Below are 17,543 nucleotides of genomic sequence, written 5' to 3' on the forward strand. Positions count from 1 at the left end.
CCCTGGAGTCAGGAGGACCTGAGTTCAAATCCAGCCTCAGACACTTAACACTTACTAGCTGTGTGACCCTAGGCAAGTCACTTAACCCCAATTGCCTCACTAAAAATAAAAAACAAAAACAATAAATAAATAGAAAATAACAGATGAAAGGCACTAGAATTAAGAGGTTTGGGAAAGGCTTATTCTTATGGGGAAGTAGGTTGTGGGGGTCCTTAGGTATTCCTCTTTAAAGAATGACACCCTCTTACACACAAATCCAATTAGAATAAAATAATCTTTTATTTAGGATCTAGAGAAAATGACTGAGAGGGAAGTCTCTCAAGGGGAGACGGTTCAGAGAGACATTCTCTGAGATACCTATCGCCTAAAACAGGAGAAAGGCAAAAGCTTTTATAAATGGTAGATGGGGTGATCACCTGAGCCCTTATTAGGGGTGGGTTTGGAGAAGTCTGGTGAGGGGTGGTTGTTCTGATTTCTGGAGTTATCTCTGACTCCTGATGTTGACCAAGCAGTAGCCACACCTAATAGGCATATCTCCCTTACTTCTCAAGATGTGTCTGTCCTTTAGTTTAGCTTCTCAAGGAGAGTTACCCCATACCCATATCCTTTAGTTTAGCTGACCAGTTTAAACTTTAGTAGTCCCAAATTCCTTGATGCATCCTAACCCCTTAACACGTATTATAAAAGATGGGATTGAATGACAGAACCAGGACTCTAAAGCATCTTGCCAGGCTAGAATAAAAAGTTACTTCTAATAACAAAATTAAATGGGAATAAATTTTAAAAATTCCTATACTTGAGTTCTAAAAATTATATGAAGCTAGGATGGAGTAGGGAATGGCTAAACAATAGTTATCATGCAAAAAGATCTGTAGGTTTGGGGCAAAAAAAAAATGAAACAAATGCATAGCGTGGCAACCAAAAGAAAGTTATTTCAATGCTGGGTAGAATGAAAATGGTTTCCAGAATGAGAGATGCTGGTTCTGTTGTACCTTGCCCGGGCTTCCAGAATACTGGATTCAGTTTGGGGTAGTACATTTTTGGAAAGGAATTAGTAAGCCAGAGGATGTCTGGAGAAAGGTGATTAGGATGGTGAGTAGTAGACCACAAGTCAAACTTTAGATGAAAGAACTGGAAATATTTAGCAGGGAGAAGAAAAGACTTAGTATGACATAAGAACTTGTCTTCAAGTATTAGAAGGAATGTCATGGGGAAGAAAGATAAGAGTCATTTGATTAGTCCCACAGAACAATGGTTTAGAGTATAGGAAGAGAGATGGTCACTCAGTTTGAGGAAGAATTTCATAACAATTAAAACTATCCAAAAGTAGAATGGGCTACCTTGGATGTTAAAAGTCATTACTGAAGATCTTCACACGAAGGCAAGTTGGTCACATGTTAGGAATACTCTAGAGAAGATTCCTTTTCCTATTTGTCTTGAACTAGATAACCTCTAAGGTCCCTTACAACGATGACATTTGGTGGAGTATCAGACTTGTAAAACTTACATGAAGGATGCATGTTAAACTAATAAAAATAGACTAATGTGCTCTCCCAACAAATAACAAAATGCCGTTCTTCCTGTCAAACAATTTTTTTAGGATGTCAGAAGTTCCAGTTGTGCATTTTGATTTTCATTCATTTTTTGAAAGTAGTATTTCTTAATCTGTACATATTTTTGTTTCTTTCCAAATAACACTAAAGGAATAGATCCCATAAACTGTGCACAGCCTTTGATCCATCAAATACTACTGCTAGACCTATATACCAAGAAGATCAAAGACATAGAGGAAAGGGTCCTATATGTTCAAAAATATGGATAATTGCTTTTAGTTATGGTGATGATGACATGGAAATGAAGGACAGAATCAATCATGGAGTTTTATGAAAAATAATAATAAATTTAGCAACTATATTTTTTAAATGAAATTAAGTGGAAGTAATGCAGAGATGATGTAAAGAGTAGTAACTGCTTGGTTATTTTCAGCTGGTTTGTTTGTTTCAACTCTGCTGTTACTGGATCTAGTGCAGGAAATTAAAAAAACAAAACCACAGAGTTACACACCTCCTACTTGGTCCATTTAGGTAAACATCTTAAGGAAGGGAACTATAGGCATGGTATATTCTGACTGATGCTATGGGACAACTACCAGCCCACCTCCTTCTCTCATTATCCTCAAGAGCCCCTCAAACTCTGTCATAGTGTATAAGTGAAAGCTTCCACCATCCTGAGAGCAGAACTCATGTTAGTTTCCTCTCTTTTCCCAAACTGTGAAGAATGACAAATTCTGCTTTTGTGGGGTGGCCAGTCAACCACTTATCAGAGGCTTCATACCACATATATCCTGTTTATACATAATTGTTTACATTTTGTTCCCCACATTAGAATGTAAGCTCCTTGAGGGTAGGGTGTATTTGTTTATTTTTCTGCCTTTCATTGTATATACTTATCTCAGTGCTTGGCACATAGTAGGTGCTTAATAAATAAAACTTTTGGCTGAATGTTAAATAACTAAAAAAATTTTAATTAAAAAAGATAATATCCCCCTAAAGAAGTATTTGCTATTAAACACTGCCTTTGATCTCACTTCTGACTCATCTTGCCTTAGACTGAAAAGTCACATGGCATGATCACAAATGTAATGAGACAGGTATGAAAGCTAGTTATTATTTTATAGTCATGTTATGACAACCAGAATAAATTGGTTTACCACAAAATCAATTATAACAAAGAACTTAGAATAGCATTTTCCATCATAAAGATAAATCCATTCAGTTCCAGGAAAGTAGGGGTGGGAGTGGGGTGAGGATGGGGGTGGAGAGGAGAGATGTGATCAGATATTTGTTCTCATGATATGACAGTATGGTATGATGAATAGAGCACTGGATTTGGAGTTAGGAAGAACTAGGTTCAAATTTCACCTCTTTGAACCTATAGATCCTCATCTATAAAAATAAGGGATGGGCCTAGATGGCATCTCAGGTCCTTTTCAGCTCTAAATCTTTGCTCCCATGGCCTTTTCGACAATTGACACCTCATTGAATGGGGAAACTGGATTTAAAGGCTGAAGAAACTTCCAGGTCCTAAAACTCAGCCTCTTTTTATACTGAAAAAATAAAATCAATGACCAAAAACTCTCTGACTTTAATTCATGTCTTGCTTTAACTTTTGATCAGTTTCAAGGCTATGGAGTATGACTGCCTTTTTCATGATATCAAATAAGGGGTAAAACAGGAGAAAATGTGTTATACACTAAGCTTTGGGTTTTTATTGTTTTATTATTCTTTTTGTTCCTCTTTCTTTCAGGATTAATTGTGATTAATGAGGGACTTTCCCTTAGACAAATGAGAATGACCTGGGGAAGCATCTGCATGTAAGTACTATTCCTGTGAATCATAGTAAGGACTCTCACAGCCTAGTCATCAGCAAGCTGAAATTAATGGAGTTTTATATAATTCATTGTGGGTTTGGGTTTTTTTTTGTTTTTGTTTTTGTTTTTGTTTTTGTTTTTGTTTTTGCTAAAGGGTTGGGACCATAGCTTCCTACTGGTGGGGATTAAGGACAAACCCTAAATTTAGTAATACATTGCTAGAGGATCTGTAGTGAAATATGCTAATACAGAATCTTTGATAAGTTGAAATATCGCCAAGTAGGGAAGTAGTGTTCCAGAGTGGATAGAAAGCTGATCTTGGGGTTGGGAGGATCTGAGTTGCAAATCTACCTACATATGACACATATTAACTATATGACCCTCAGCAAGTTACTAAATCTTTCACTGTACCAGGCAATTCTAAGAACCTAAACAGAAGATTTTCATTGGTAGAGAGAAGGGAAGAAGGAAATAAACATTTATGTAGCACTTCCTACATGCCATACACTGTGCTAAGGACTTTTGCAAATATTATCTTGTATCCTGTGAGCTAGCAGCTATGAAGATCATTTTACAGTTTAGGAAACTGAGGCAAATTGTAATTTTTTTTTCCCCTATACCGATGAAATTATAGATTTGGGCAAATCACCAAGTGATTTTATCTATTATTTAAATGATGCTTTTGAAATAAAAGCTGTCCTGATACCAAACTATCCACAACGATGGGATTTCTTAGAATCCATGACTTTCTCTTGTCCTAGAGAGATCTCTAAAAATGTTTACAGCTGACTCAAAATCAAACAAAGCAACAGTAGTTCTATTCTGCCCAATTAGCTGCATTGGAAAGAAAACAACAACAAAATAGGTTCTTCTCCCTCTTATATGTGTTGGAGAAGGGAGATGATGGGAGATTTAAATATGTTTTTGGAAGGGAAGCCCAGGAGGAAAATATGTGCTCTACATTTAACTTTGAAGATAATAAAATTACTTTAAATCCAAATGGGGATGAGTATAGTAAGTTAGTCATATAAATGTATGAGACTGAAATGAAATTGCATTGGGATGCTCTTCCAATCCTACTTCTCAGACTTCATTTTTATAATTAACAGGAAACTGAGAATGTCTGACACACCCATGTTTGGGGACTGCTTTTGACAAGATGCTATAAAGGGAATGGTGGGAGATTTTCTGATACTGGTGGTGGTGTTTTAAGATTTGGCTCTGTGTCACTTAACCCTCATTGCCCAGAAAAACAAACAAACAAACAAAAAGGGAATGGAAGAAAGTTCAGGTAGAATCGGGGCCAGAGAAAGTGAGGAATTTTGGGGGGCAGCGAGGTGGCACAGTGGATAAAGCACTGGCCTTGGATTCAGGAAGACCTAAGTTCCAATCCAGCCTCAGACACCTGACACTTACTAGCTGTGTGATCCTGAGCAAGTCACTTAACCCTCATTGCCCTGCAAAAAAACAAAACCAAAAACAACAACAAAGATTTGGCTCTGTGAACATTTCCTAAGACAGAATTCAGAGTGAGGGAGGCACAATAGAATTTTAGAGCTTGGAACAACCTTGGAAATCACTTAATCCTATCCCATCATTTTGCAGTTATGGGGATATTCCCACTTTCTAGCAGGAAAAACCTTCCAGAGATTCTCGAGTTAGGGAAGCACATATGGAAGCTTTGGAAGAAAGGAGAAAAAGTCTAGGATTGTGTTTCACCCCTGAAGAGTATAAAGCAACATAACCATGAGAAAAGGCTTTAGGATACTTTAACACTTGAAGAACCAGGCATGGCAACTGACACAATGATTTCTTGAAATGATTTTTATAATTTTACTATAATTTCTCTTCTCTGTGTAAATGTACTTTAAATGCAAATAATGACAAGCAGATATTTTCATTTTACTTTGAAATAAATTTTTTCAGCTTGCTGTCTCTATTATGTGCAAAATATAACTCTGTCAATTGAGGCAAACTGGTCCTTTGACATATTCTTAAATTCAAAGTTGAGCTAGATAAGATAATGATGATGATTTAACATTTAAATAGTGTTTTATTATAAAAGGGGTGCATCTGAAGAGTTCATTGATCAAAACCATCCTCAGGTAAATATCAAGGCAACTAGGTGGCACAGTAGATAAGAGTCCTGGGTCTGGAGTCAGGAAGATCTGAAATCAAATATACCTCCAACATTTACTAGTATGATCTTGGGCAAATCACTTAACCTATATTTGCCTCAGAGTCTTCAATTATAAAACAGCAATAATAATAGCATCTACCTCCCTGGGTTGTTGTGAAGATAAATGAGAAAATATTTGTAAAATGCTTAACAAAGTGTCTGGTACATATTTAGTGCTATTTAAATGCTAGCTGTTATAATGGTTGGCTATTAAATGCTATGAAACAGGGGGCTAAAGAATCAAATTTCAAGAATGAGTAGCATAGTAGCTCCTTGTTCTCCATTACAAGATAGAAATATAATTAATGGTCTTAGGAATGGTTAGGAAGATAAATGTTCAAGTAAATCAGATATTCTTTTTGAGAGAATTATAGCACATGAAATGAGTGTGTTAACATTTTCAAAGAATCAGAACACAAGGACAGCTAAGTGGCACAGTGGATAAAGCACTGGCCCTGGATTCAGGAGGACCTCACTTCAAATTTGACCTCATGGGGGCAGCTAGGTGGCACAGTGGATAAAGCACTGGCCCTGGATTCAGGAGGACCTCAGTTCAAATTTGACCTCATGGGGGCAGCTAGGTGGCACAGTGGATAAAGCGCTGGCCCTGGATTCAGGAGGACCTGAGTTCAAAGCCAGCCTCATACACTTAACACTTACTAACTGTGTGACCCAGAGCAAGTCACTTAACCCTCATTGCCCCACCAAAAAATAAAACAAGAAAAAGAAAAAAGAAAAAAATCAGAACACAATCTATTTAGCACTAAATTTATACAAAAACTATTTTGATCTTTAATAATTTAGAATGGCTATTTAGATCATTATTATATTTATCCACTATCACTACAAGATAACAGGTATTGGAAATAGGTAGGTGTGTACTAACCTCAAGACAGATCCTGAAGAGTGTTTTTTAAAATATCACTTTGTTTACTAATGACTTATTTCTATTATGTAAAAGTCAAGGGCAGGGAGGCAGCTAGGTGGCGCAGTGGATAGAGCACCAGCCCTGGAGTCAGGAGGACCTGAGTTCAAATCCGGCCTCAGACACTTAACACTTACTAACTGTGTGACCCTGGGCAAGTCACTTAACCCCAATTGCCTCACCAAAAAAAAAAAGTCAAGGGCAGACTATACAACCAAAAAATGACCCCTTAGTCCCTTCATCTCTAAGTCCTCTGTTGCTTCAGTGGATCCATGAGCTCATCAGAGTAGGCATGTCCATTGCCAATATCAATCACAACCCAAACGCCATCTTTCGTTTTCTTTCTCCTCTCTCTTTCCATGTATGTATGCATGTATGAACATGTGTGTAGGTATGTGTATATATACCCATGTATAACTATGTCCTTTAATAAATCCTCCATAGAAGTTCTACTTAACATGCTAGAAGCCTTGTTTCCTGTACAATACACAATACTATGTGCCAAGAACTATGCAAAGTATTGGGAGTACATGTAATAAGAAAAAGACAGACAGTTCCTGGCCTCAAAGAGCTTTAAATCTAATGGGAGAAGATAACATATAAAAGGAAGCTGAAAGTTGCATCTTTTTCTAATCATGATGTAATAAAAATTATATTCAATAAAAGGCCTTTGAAACATAAATCAAAATTTAATAGGAAAGTAAATGACAATTCCAAAGAATGGGTGGGTCAAAGAAATCGTAGAAATAATGAATAATTTCATTAAAGATAATGACAAAAATTAAACAGACAAAAATTTGTGGGATGCAGCCAAAGTAATACCCAGCTCCAACCAATTGCCACTTTAGAACCTTGTCTCTTTCCAGCACCAGTTTCTCATCCAAGCTTTCTGTGTTTCTCTGACTTCCTATCTGTCAAATAAAGATAAAATTTAGGGGGCAGCTAGGTGGCACAGTGGATAAAGCACCAGCCCTGGATTCAGGAGGACCTGAGTTCAAATCTGACCTCAGACACTTGACACTTACTAGCTGTGTGACCCTGGCCAAATCACTTAATCCTCACTGCCTGGGGGCATGGGGGGTGAGTGGGGAACTTGTTAAAAAAAAAAAAGATCAAATGTATATAGCACCTTAAAGTTCTATAGAAATGCCAGTTGATGCTGCTGTTATTAGTGGTGAAGCCCATCAAGAAGGACTTTCAGTTGCTAGAACACAGGACACAAATCAGCTTTTACCATACAAGCTATATTGCCAGAGATCATAGTGCCAGTAAAATTAAAACAGGTGACTTGTACATGTCAAATGTTTAATGCACTGTGTGCTGTGTGCTCTTGTTTCCTGGAGTCCTAGAGGATTACTGGAAGATACTCAATGTGACTGGAGATGTAACATATGCAAATAAAAACCATGGGGTTACTGTAGTTGCTGGCCCCAAAGTGTCAACATATGTTAGCTTTGTGCGCCAAAAGCAACCTGCCAAAAATGAACCTACTAGAGAATGTGGCTGTATGCCGAAATTCAACTTCTTTTATTTATTTTTCTTACTCTTTTTTCATATTTTTTTCAAGGAGGAACCATAGCTGACATTAAAACATATCTACTGGTAGCTTCTTAATGGTTGAAATTTTTTGGTAATGAATTTCCTTTCTTGGTTAACCAGGTTCCATCTTTCTGAGTGACTTCCAGAATCCCTTTAGAGATCACATACTACCTTTTGCTTAAGTAAAAATATTCATTCTATTGCTACAAAATAAAGACAGCATCTTGGGTTTGAAGAGTTGGAAATCGCTTCCCTGGATATTAATGGCAATATCATTTTATGATCCTCCAAATCATTAAGGAAATCTGTATGAACTGCTATGCCAAATCCATCAAAGTCCCGTGCTGCCTCTTGTCTCATCTCGGTCCATGTCGAGCCCAAGGACCTTTCGATCACAGCTATATTCATGCTTCTATCAGTGTGGTTGTCTTTCATATGGCTCCTCATGGCTCACCTTTTCCTGGCCAGTTCCATTTCTTGGTTGGCTTGCTCTACACTTTGAATTCTAGTTCTTTTACATCCAAGCAGCTTTTCAGAAACATAAACATAGGTGAATTGGATAGAGTGCTGGACTTCAGATACTTTCTAGTCATCTAACCCCTCTCATCCTGTTTTCCCCTCTGGAAAATGGGAATCATAACAGCACCTACTTTATAGGACTATTGTCAAGATCAAAGGAGCTAACATATGCAGTGTTTGACCAACTTTAGCCTTTTACGAATGCGAGCTGGTGCTGCTAGCAATGAGAATGAAGTGTTTTCCTGTGTCATTTTGAGGTAGAATATTTTTGTGGCTATGTTTTGCAATGTTATTTGTGAAGATCTCAAGCACAAAGGTAGAAAGCCCAAAGCAAATTAAACCACCACTAAGGAGCTATGAAGTGTGTGTGCATGAGCATGGACACACACACACACACACACACACACACACACACACACATGCTTTGGCCCCTAGGGATTAAATCAATCGAATGCTTATTTGCCAACAAGATAACATGATCAAATCTCTTTCCAGTGTGGTCAGTAGGCATCCTACTGGTCTCCAAATTAAAATGGCTACTGTTTATATGTAGTGGACACAAGGGAAATCTCTAAAAAACAAAGCCTCATTTGTGCCTCCCTTGAATTGGGCAACAGGGTTCTCTCCCATAAAGATACTCAGTGTTCAATATGGATATCAGATATAAGACAGCTTTTCAATTCCTTCACCACAGAAAGTATATAAACAGGGGCAGCTAGGAGGTACAGTGGATAGAGCACTGGCCCTGGAGTCAGGAATACCTGAGTTCAAATCCGGCCTCAGACACTTAATACTTACTAGCTGTGTGACCCTGGGCAAGTCACTTAACCCCAATTGCCTCACTTAAAAAAAAAGAAAGTAAATAAACTGCAAAGGACTAAAAGGCATGGATGAACAAAGATAGGAAATGAGATGCTCAAATATTCCATTTCACTTCTCTTCCTGGGACTGCTGAAGAAATTTTTCTCATTCACCTCAGACCCACACTCACAGTAATACCATGTAGTTTGGAGAAGGGAGTAAGCAATTATATAGCACCTAGTATGTACCAGGCACTGTGCTAAGCACTTTTTACAAATATTATCCCAAGTGATTCTCACAACAAACCTTAAGAGATAGGTGGAATTATTAACCCCATTTTACAGTTGAGAAAACTAAGGCAGACAGAAGTTAAGTGACTTGCCCAGGGTCACATACCTAGAAAATATTTGAGGCCAGTTTTGAACTCAGCTCTTCCTGACTCCAGGCCCAGTACTCTATTCACTGTGCCACCTAATTGACTCTAATTGACAATGTCCAGACCTCCATTCATTGCATGGCTTTGGTTGTCCAGGTTGGGGATTACTCTGCTGCCCTCATCTTCTCCAAGAAGCATTCTGTGAAGGAAATATTGTCACTCTGAACAGTCAAAACCTGATTTGGGAACTCTAGAACTCAGGATTACCAATGATGTAATGATAGGCTGGAAACAGCCATATTTCAAGATGGTTAGTCAATGAATTGTGCTCAGGAAAGGATAAGGAAAGGCAGTAAAAGACAATCTGAAATTGGAAAATGGGGATTCCAGGCTCAGGCTTGCCTAAGAAGCTCATCTCCCACCAGCATGTGCCTTTGCTGTAAGTTATCACTGCTGTCTGACAGTGTCACTCTACTGATCAATAAACTCCTATTACCTCTAGCATCAACTATAGACTCCTCTATTTTCCACTTAGAGTCCTTCATGACCTAGTTCCCACCCACCCTTCCAGACTTATTGAACAGCATTCCCCTTCATATACCCTACAGTCCAGTTAAACTGTGTTGTTTTTAAAAACTGTTTCTTACATACAACATTCCATTTCCCATCCCAGTGGCTTCACACAGGCTGCACCTCCTGCCTGGAATATATTTCCTCCTTACTTGTAACACCTAGAATCCCATATCTTTCAAAGCCCAGTTCATGGGGCAGTTCCTACATCTTTCCCAGCTGCTAATGTATCGCTTCTAAAACTACCTTGAATTTACTTTGTATTTTGGATATACTCGTAACTACAAGCTAATATCCAACCATTACTTAAATGATACTCATACATACATATTTCTTTTTCTATTTCTGTTACCATTTACCAGGGATTCCCTTCCTCCAGTTCATGTAGCCTATTACCAGAGACAAACTGTCAAGCTTTTCCTGTTTCAAGTTCCTCCTGGATCCCTATGTCCTTCAAAGTATCTTGCATAAAATACAAGGAAACCTCTACTAATATTTTTCCATCTGGCCTTCCTTTGGGATATAAAACTTCCTCTGCTCCAAAAGACTTTGAGTCACTTAGGAAGGAAACAGATATTTGTTAAGCTCCTACTATGTGCCAGGTACTTTGCTAATATTATATTTTTAAATATTATATCATTTGACCCTCATAAAAAACCCTGGGATGTAGGTGTTATTATTATCCCCATTTGACAGTTGAGGAGACTGAGGCAAACAGAGGTTAAGTGACTTGCCCAGGACCATGCAGCTCGTACGTCTCTGAAGCTGCTCAGTGTTCCACCTATGGTGCCATCTAACTACCACAAATCACTTGCCCAAGGTCACACAGGTAGGAAGTGGCTAAGTTAGATTTGAACCAAAGCTGTTCAATCTTCCTCACTAAGACTTTCAAGAAAAGTATAGATAACTCTCCTCCTAAATGAGGCAGAATGGATGGATCATCTCTCAGTGACCTAGTGTTTTGCTCCAATCACTATTATCTGAGACTTTCTAAGGTATTTAACTGACCATTTCACAACAGACCAATTGTTTAGTAAAGAATAGCTAGTCATGATTTTAGAGGGGATTCATATTTCAGGCTGGTACTGGAGTAGACCGTATTCAAGCAATCTAGCAACTCTTTGATTCTATATTCCAATGCACAAACCTGTGTGTCTACAGTCTGAGAGGAGGAGAGGCAGGGGAAGAGAAGCAGGGACCAGCTACAGCCTAACAGAAGTGGAGGTGGTTCATATGGAAAAGAGAAGCCTTTTATGGTGGTGAGCATGGGTGGTGGGGATTGACAGCTATATTCAGGCATCTAAAGGGCCATCACATGAAAGAAGGAAAGATTTGTTGTGCACGATCCCAGAGGCCACTGAGAGGCAGATTTTGGCTCAATATATATAAAGAAACTTCCTCACAATACAACCTGTTCAGAAGTTAACAGCCTGCCTTTCAAAATGCAACCTGAAGGGGCAGCTAGATGGCTCAGTGGATAAAGCACCAGCCCTGGATTCAGGAGGACCTGAGTTCAAATCCAGCCTCAGACACTTAACACTTACTAGCTGTGTGACCCTGGGCAAGTCACTTAACCCCAAATGCTTCACCTCCCCCCCCCCCAAAATAAAATAAATAAATAAATAATTTTTATAAAAGGCAATCTGGAAAGGAGGAAAATATGGTGAGTCCCCTTTCACTAGAGATCTTCAACAATGAGTGGGATGGCCACTTGCCTGAGGTGGTGTAGAAGAGATTCATGCTTCAGGTGGAATGTTGGATACTCTAGAATCCTGAGGTCTTTGCTTTGGAAGACTGATTCTCTTTCTTCGATTCCCTTTCCTTTCTACCTAGGGTGGAGTTCATTTGTCAGCCTCCTTTTTCTCTAACCACCAAAAAACAGTACCAAATACTAGCTCCAAGGAGATCTTCCCACACACCAAACCATGATTCATACATTTTATTTTGTAGTCTTCAAATCCTAAAAACATGTTCAGGACTAACGTCATTTTTAAACTTAGAGGTTGATTCCCCATCTATCTGCAGAGTCCCTGGCAATGGTTCATTAGGCAGTCACACAAATACGTGGTGTGACTGCAAAGGATGAGACTGATTTTCATGCCTGGCTTATGCAAGCTACTCTTACTTTATACTAACATATCACTACCCTTGAGACTAAATGTTCAAAACAAAGTTCTGCTGAATAGGAACTTCATTTTAGGCTATCCCCAAATGTCCTCTCTCGTAGAAAGAATTAACAATGAATATTGGGCCAATCTGCTTTTTACAGTTAACTTTTTTGACCTTCCAATATTGATTAAAAATGCGGTTGTTGGTGGATATGCATGCTGAGAAGTTACCCAACAGATGGAGCTGTTGTCTGTTGTCCAACCTTATATGCAAACTAGATGTATTCAAAGGACACATGCCCTTTTTATTGCCAAAGAGAGTCCAAATCCTCTCTGGCATCCAAATTTACACACACTGAAGGTAACAAGGATGATTCTAAATCCACCTCAATACCCTTTAAAATTACACAAAAAGTTAGGATTTCACCTGAGGTTTTTTTTTTTCTTTTTTTTTCTTTTTTTTTTTTTTTAGTGAGGCAATTGGGGTTAAGTGACTTGCCCAGGGTCACACAGCTAGTAAGTGTTAAGTGTCTGAGGCCGGATTTGAACCCAGGTACTCCTGACTCCAGGGCCAGTGCTCTATCCACTGCGCCACCTAGCTGCCCCAATTTAATTTTTTTGCGGGGCAATGGGGGTTAAGTGACTTGCCCAGGGTCACACAGCTAGTAAGTGTCAAGTGTCTGAGGCCGGATTTGAACTCAGGTACTCCTGAATCCAGGGCCGGTGCTTATCCACTGCACCACCTAGCTGCCCTCTCACCTGAGGTTTTTAATCAGTCAATCAATCAACAAAGCATTTATGGGGCAGCTAGGTGGTGCAGTGGATAGAGCACTGGCCCTGGAGTCAGGAGTACCTGGGTTCAAATCCGGCCTCAGACACTTAACACTTACTAGCTGTGTGACCCTGGGCAAGTCACTTAACCCCAACTGCCTCACTAAAAAAAACAACAACAAAAAAAACAATAGAAAAAAACCCCAAAGCATTTATTAACTACCTACCATGTGCCAAGCACTGTGCTAGAAGCTTGGAATGCAAATTACAAAGATGGAAACAATTCTTGCTTTCAGGGACCTTATGTTCCATCAAGAGAAACAAATGAATATATAAATATATGCAGAATAAGTATAAGGAGAAAATGCAGACAAATAGAACGTAGTTAAATACAAGGTAAATAGGAAGGATGGATACTAGTGGTGGAGTGGGGGACACACAAAGAAGACATCACATAGAAGATAAGTAGCATCTTTCTATGTAAGAAATGTTTTTTCAGAAATTATTGTTAAAGTTATTTTTTCTCCAAAGTTTTTTTTGTTTTTGTACTTTTTACCTTTATTGATGTGTTTGGTTTTTACATCACCTTTACAGATTATTCCTACTTCATTAAGGGTCTCTTGTACCATAGTAAAACAGTTAAATAAAACTAATAATACATTGACCTCATATGAAAGTGTATGTGACATTTTATATCTATAGTATCACCAAGTCTCCCTGGCCTATTTAAAATATATGTGTGTGGGGGCAGCTAGGTGGCACAGTAGATAGAGAACCGACCCTGGATTCAGGAGTACCTGAGTTCAAATCTGGCCTCAGACACTTGACACTTACTAGCTGTGTGACCCTGGGCAAGTCACTTAACCCCAATTGCCCTGGAAAAAAAGGAAATATATATGTGTGTGTGTGTGTATGTATGTGTATACACACACACACACACACACACACACCTATACATACACACATATACATATACATACAAACACACAGAGAAATCTATTTTCTCTCCATCCTACCCCACTGCCCACTGGGAAAAGAAAAAAAGATAATTTCTTTGAACAAATATGCTTAGTCAAGCTAAGCAAATTTCCCCAATGATGGTACACATACACATATATGCAACATATATATGTATGTATATGTTTATGCACACCTTTGTTTACCTATATATGTGTGTGTGTATATTATATATCTATACATAGGTACAGATCTAGATATTTATGCTTCATTTTGCTTCCCAAAACAATGCCGCAACAAATAGCATGTTTCAATACTAGTCCTCTAGTATCAAAAACCCCCCAAAACTTAGTCCTCTAGAATCATAAATGCTCATTGTATTAATCAAAGTTTGTGTAGCTTTCAGTTTTTTTACAGTATTGTTATTACATAAATAATTTTACTGATTTTGCTCATTTCATTCTTAATCAGCTTATAAAAGTTCTCAAAATTATAAATTTTTATAATATTGATAGCATAATATAAATTATTCTTCTGGTTCTGCTCACTTCATTCTACATCTGTTCATTTGAATCAGTCTTTCCTGGTCTATTTGAAATTATCAACTTTATTTCTTCATTTCTTATAGTATCATTCCATCACATTCAGCAATCACTTATTCAGCCAGTCTTAAATTGCTGGACATTCTTTTCTCAGGGTTTCTGTTTTCCTTTTTTTGCCACTACACACAAAAAAGAGCAGTTATGAATATTTTTGTACATAAAGGACCTTTTCCTCTTTTGTCTCTTTTGGGCATAGGCCTAGCAGTGGTAAAGCTAAGTTAATGGGCACATACCCCTTAGTAATTTTTGAGTATTATTCCAAATTGCTTTCCAGAATAGTTATAATCATTCATAGGTCCATCAACAGTGCATTAATGTGCCTATTTTCCTACATCCTTTCCAACATTTATCATTTTTTTCTTTTTTGTCATCTTTCCCACTGTGATTAGAATGAGGTGGGATAGCAGAATTGATTTAATTTGTATTTCTCTAATTAGTTGTGCTTTCAAGAATTTTCATGTTTATAGATAGCCTGGGTTTCCTCCCTTGAGAGTTGTCTGTTTATGTCCTTAGATTGTTTATCAATTGTAGAATGTCTCTTTCTAAAATAAATTTTAATTACTTACTTATATGTCTTGGAAATGTGACCATCAGAGGAACTTGCTGCAAAGTCTTTTCCCCCTCTTATTTGTTTCTATTTTATTCTTAGCCTTATTAGATTTGGTTGTGCAAAACCATTTTAATTTTATGAAAGCAAAATTATCCATTTATCTTCCATGATGTTTTCTATATCTTCTTTGGTCATAAACTTTACTCCTATCCATAGATATGATTGGTAACTGGTAAGGGGATCTGACAGCTGGCCATATGGAGATTACAGGGCTCCCTTTCCTGGCATTGGGTGCAAGACTTTATTGTACTACCCATACTTGGATCCTGGTCACAGTCCTGGGTCATAGTCCCAGGGCAAGAAAGAGTACTAACACACCAGAACCTGTAGCCACAGGAGAGTAGAGACACTGGTCACAATTCCAGAGCAGAAAATAGTGCTTATGGTCACTCACAGATCAGAGCAGAGGCCAGGAGAATAATAAACACACCTCTCCTTAGATCATACCAACCTAAAAGAACTGAAAATTTACAGAATCCCCAGAACTAGCTTTGAAAACAGTTATACCAAAAAAAAAAAGCCAAAGCTTGGGAGAGTGCCCCCTACACCCTGGGAGCAGAGTCCAACTTTAAGTTAAAAGTCAAGAAATAGGCTAGGGAGGGGGCAGATAAGTGGCAAACTGGATAGAGCACCAACCCTGGATTCAGGAGTACCTGAGTTCAAATCTGGCCTCAGACACTTGATACCTACTAGCTGTGTGATCATGGGCAAATCACTTAACCCCAATTGCCTCACCAAAAAAAGAAAAGAAAAGAAAAGAAATAGGCTGGGGAAATGAGTAAACAGTCAAAAAAGATCCTGTCCATAGAAAGTTACTATGATGACAGGGAAGATCAAAGTGCAAACTCAGAAAAAGACAACAAATTCAAAAGTACTACATCCAAAGAAAAATGTAAATTGACCTCAGGCCCAAAAAGAATTCCTGGAAGAGCTAAGGATTTAAAAAATCAAATAAGAAAGTTGTAGGAAAAACTGGGGAAAGAAATTATAGTGGTTCAAGAAAATCGTGAAAAAAAGGGTCAACAGCTTGGTAAAGGAGGAACAAAAAAAAATACTTAAGAAAATAACACCTTATAAAACAGAATAGGCCAAATGGTAAAAGAGACACAAAAATCCAATGAAGAGAAGTCCTTAAAAGCAGAATTAGCCACATGGAAAAAATATACAAAAAATTACCAAAGAAATGAACTTCCTTAGAAAGTAGAATTGGTCAAATGGAAAAGGAGGCACAGAAGCTCAATGAAGAAAATAATCCCTTAAAAATGGAATTGGGGGGCAGCTAGGTGGCGCAGTGGATAGAGCACCGGCCCTGGAGTCAGGAGGACCTGAGTTCAAATCTGGCCTCAGACATTTAACACTTGCTAGCTGTGTGACCCTGGGCAAGTCACTTAACCCAAACTGCCTCACTAAAAAACAAAAAAACCCCAAACAAACAAAAAATGGAATTGGGCAAGTGGAAGCTAATGACTTTATTAGACATCAAGAAACAATAAAACACAATCAAAATAATGAAAAAAATAAATGAAAATGTGAAATATCTCTTTAGAAAAAATAACTGTCCTGAAAAACAAATTAGGGAAACATAACTTAAGAATTATTGGACTAGCTGAAAGCCATGATGAAAAAAAGTTCCTAGACACCATCTTTCAAGAAATTATGAGGAAAAACTGCCCTGATATTCTAGAATCAGAGGGTAAAGTAGAAATGGAAAGAATCCACCTATCACCTTCTGAAAGAAATCCCCAAATTAAAACTCCCAGGAGTATTATAGCCAGATTCTATAGTTCCATGGTAGGCATCCAGAAAGAAACAAATCAAATATTGTGGAGCCGCAATCAGGATAACACAGGATTTAGTAGCTTCTATATTAAAGGACTGGAAGGCTTGGGATATATTCTGGAGGGCAAAGGAACTAGGATTACAATCAAGGATCACCTGTCTAGTAAAAAAATGTATATAATTCTTCAGGTTAAAAAAATCAATATTCAATGAAATAGAGGACTTTCAAGCATTCCTAACAAAAAGACCAGAGCTGAGTAAAAAATTGACTTTCAAAAACAAGAATCAAAAGAAGCATAAAAATATAAATAGGAAAGAGAAATAATAAGGGATTCAATGAGGTTAAATTATTTACATTCCTACATGGGAAGACATTTTTAACTCATAAGAATTTTCTCATTATTATTACAGTTAAAAGGAGTATACATAGAAGGTAT

General features: G+C 37.9%; 1 protein-coding gene across 3 annotated transcripts in view; it reads right to left on the reverse strand.

Moving 5' to 3' along the window:
- The window catches only part of LOC122755562, a 153,847-nt gene that overhangs the window by 104,783 nt on the left and 31,521 nt on the right, over positions 1–17,543 (reverse strand). Inside the window, exon 1 of one of the 3 annotated variants that reach the window (XM_044004174.1) lies at positions 11,995–12,122. The exons of the other annotated variants lie outside the window; for them this stretch is intronic. The gene's annotated coding sequence lies outside the window, so the exon portion shown is untranslated. Of the gene's footprint in view, positions 1–11,994; positions 12,123–17,543 lie in introns of those variants that run through there. 3 annotated transcript variants of the gene reach the window in all.

Source organism: Dromiciops gliroides, chromosome 4, assembly GCF_019393635.1.
Source record: "Dromiciops gliroides isolate mDroGli1 chromosome 4, mDroGli1.pri, whole genome shotgun sequence".
Lineage (NCBI taxonomy): Eukaryota > Metazoa > Chordata > Mammalia > Microbiotheria > Microbiotheriidae > Dromiciops > Dromiciops gliroides.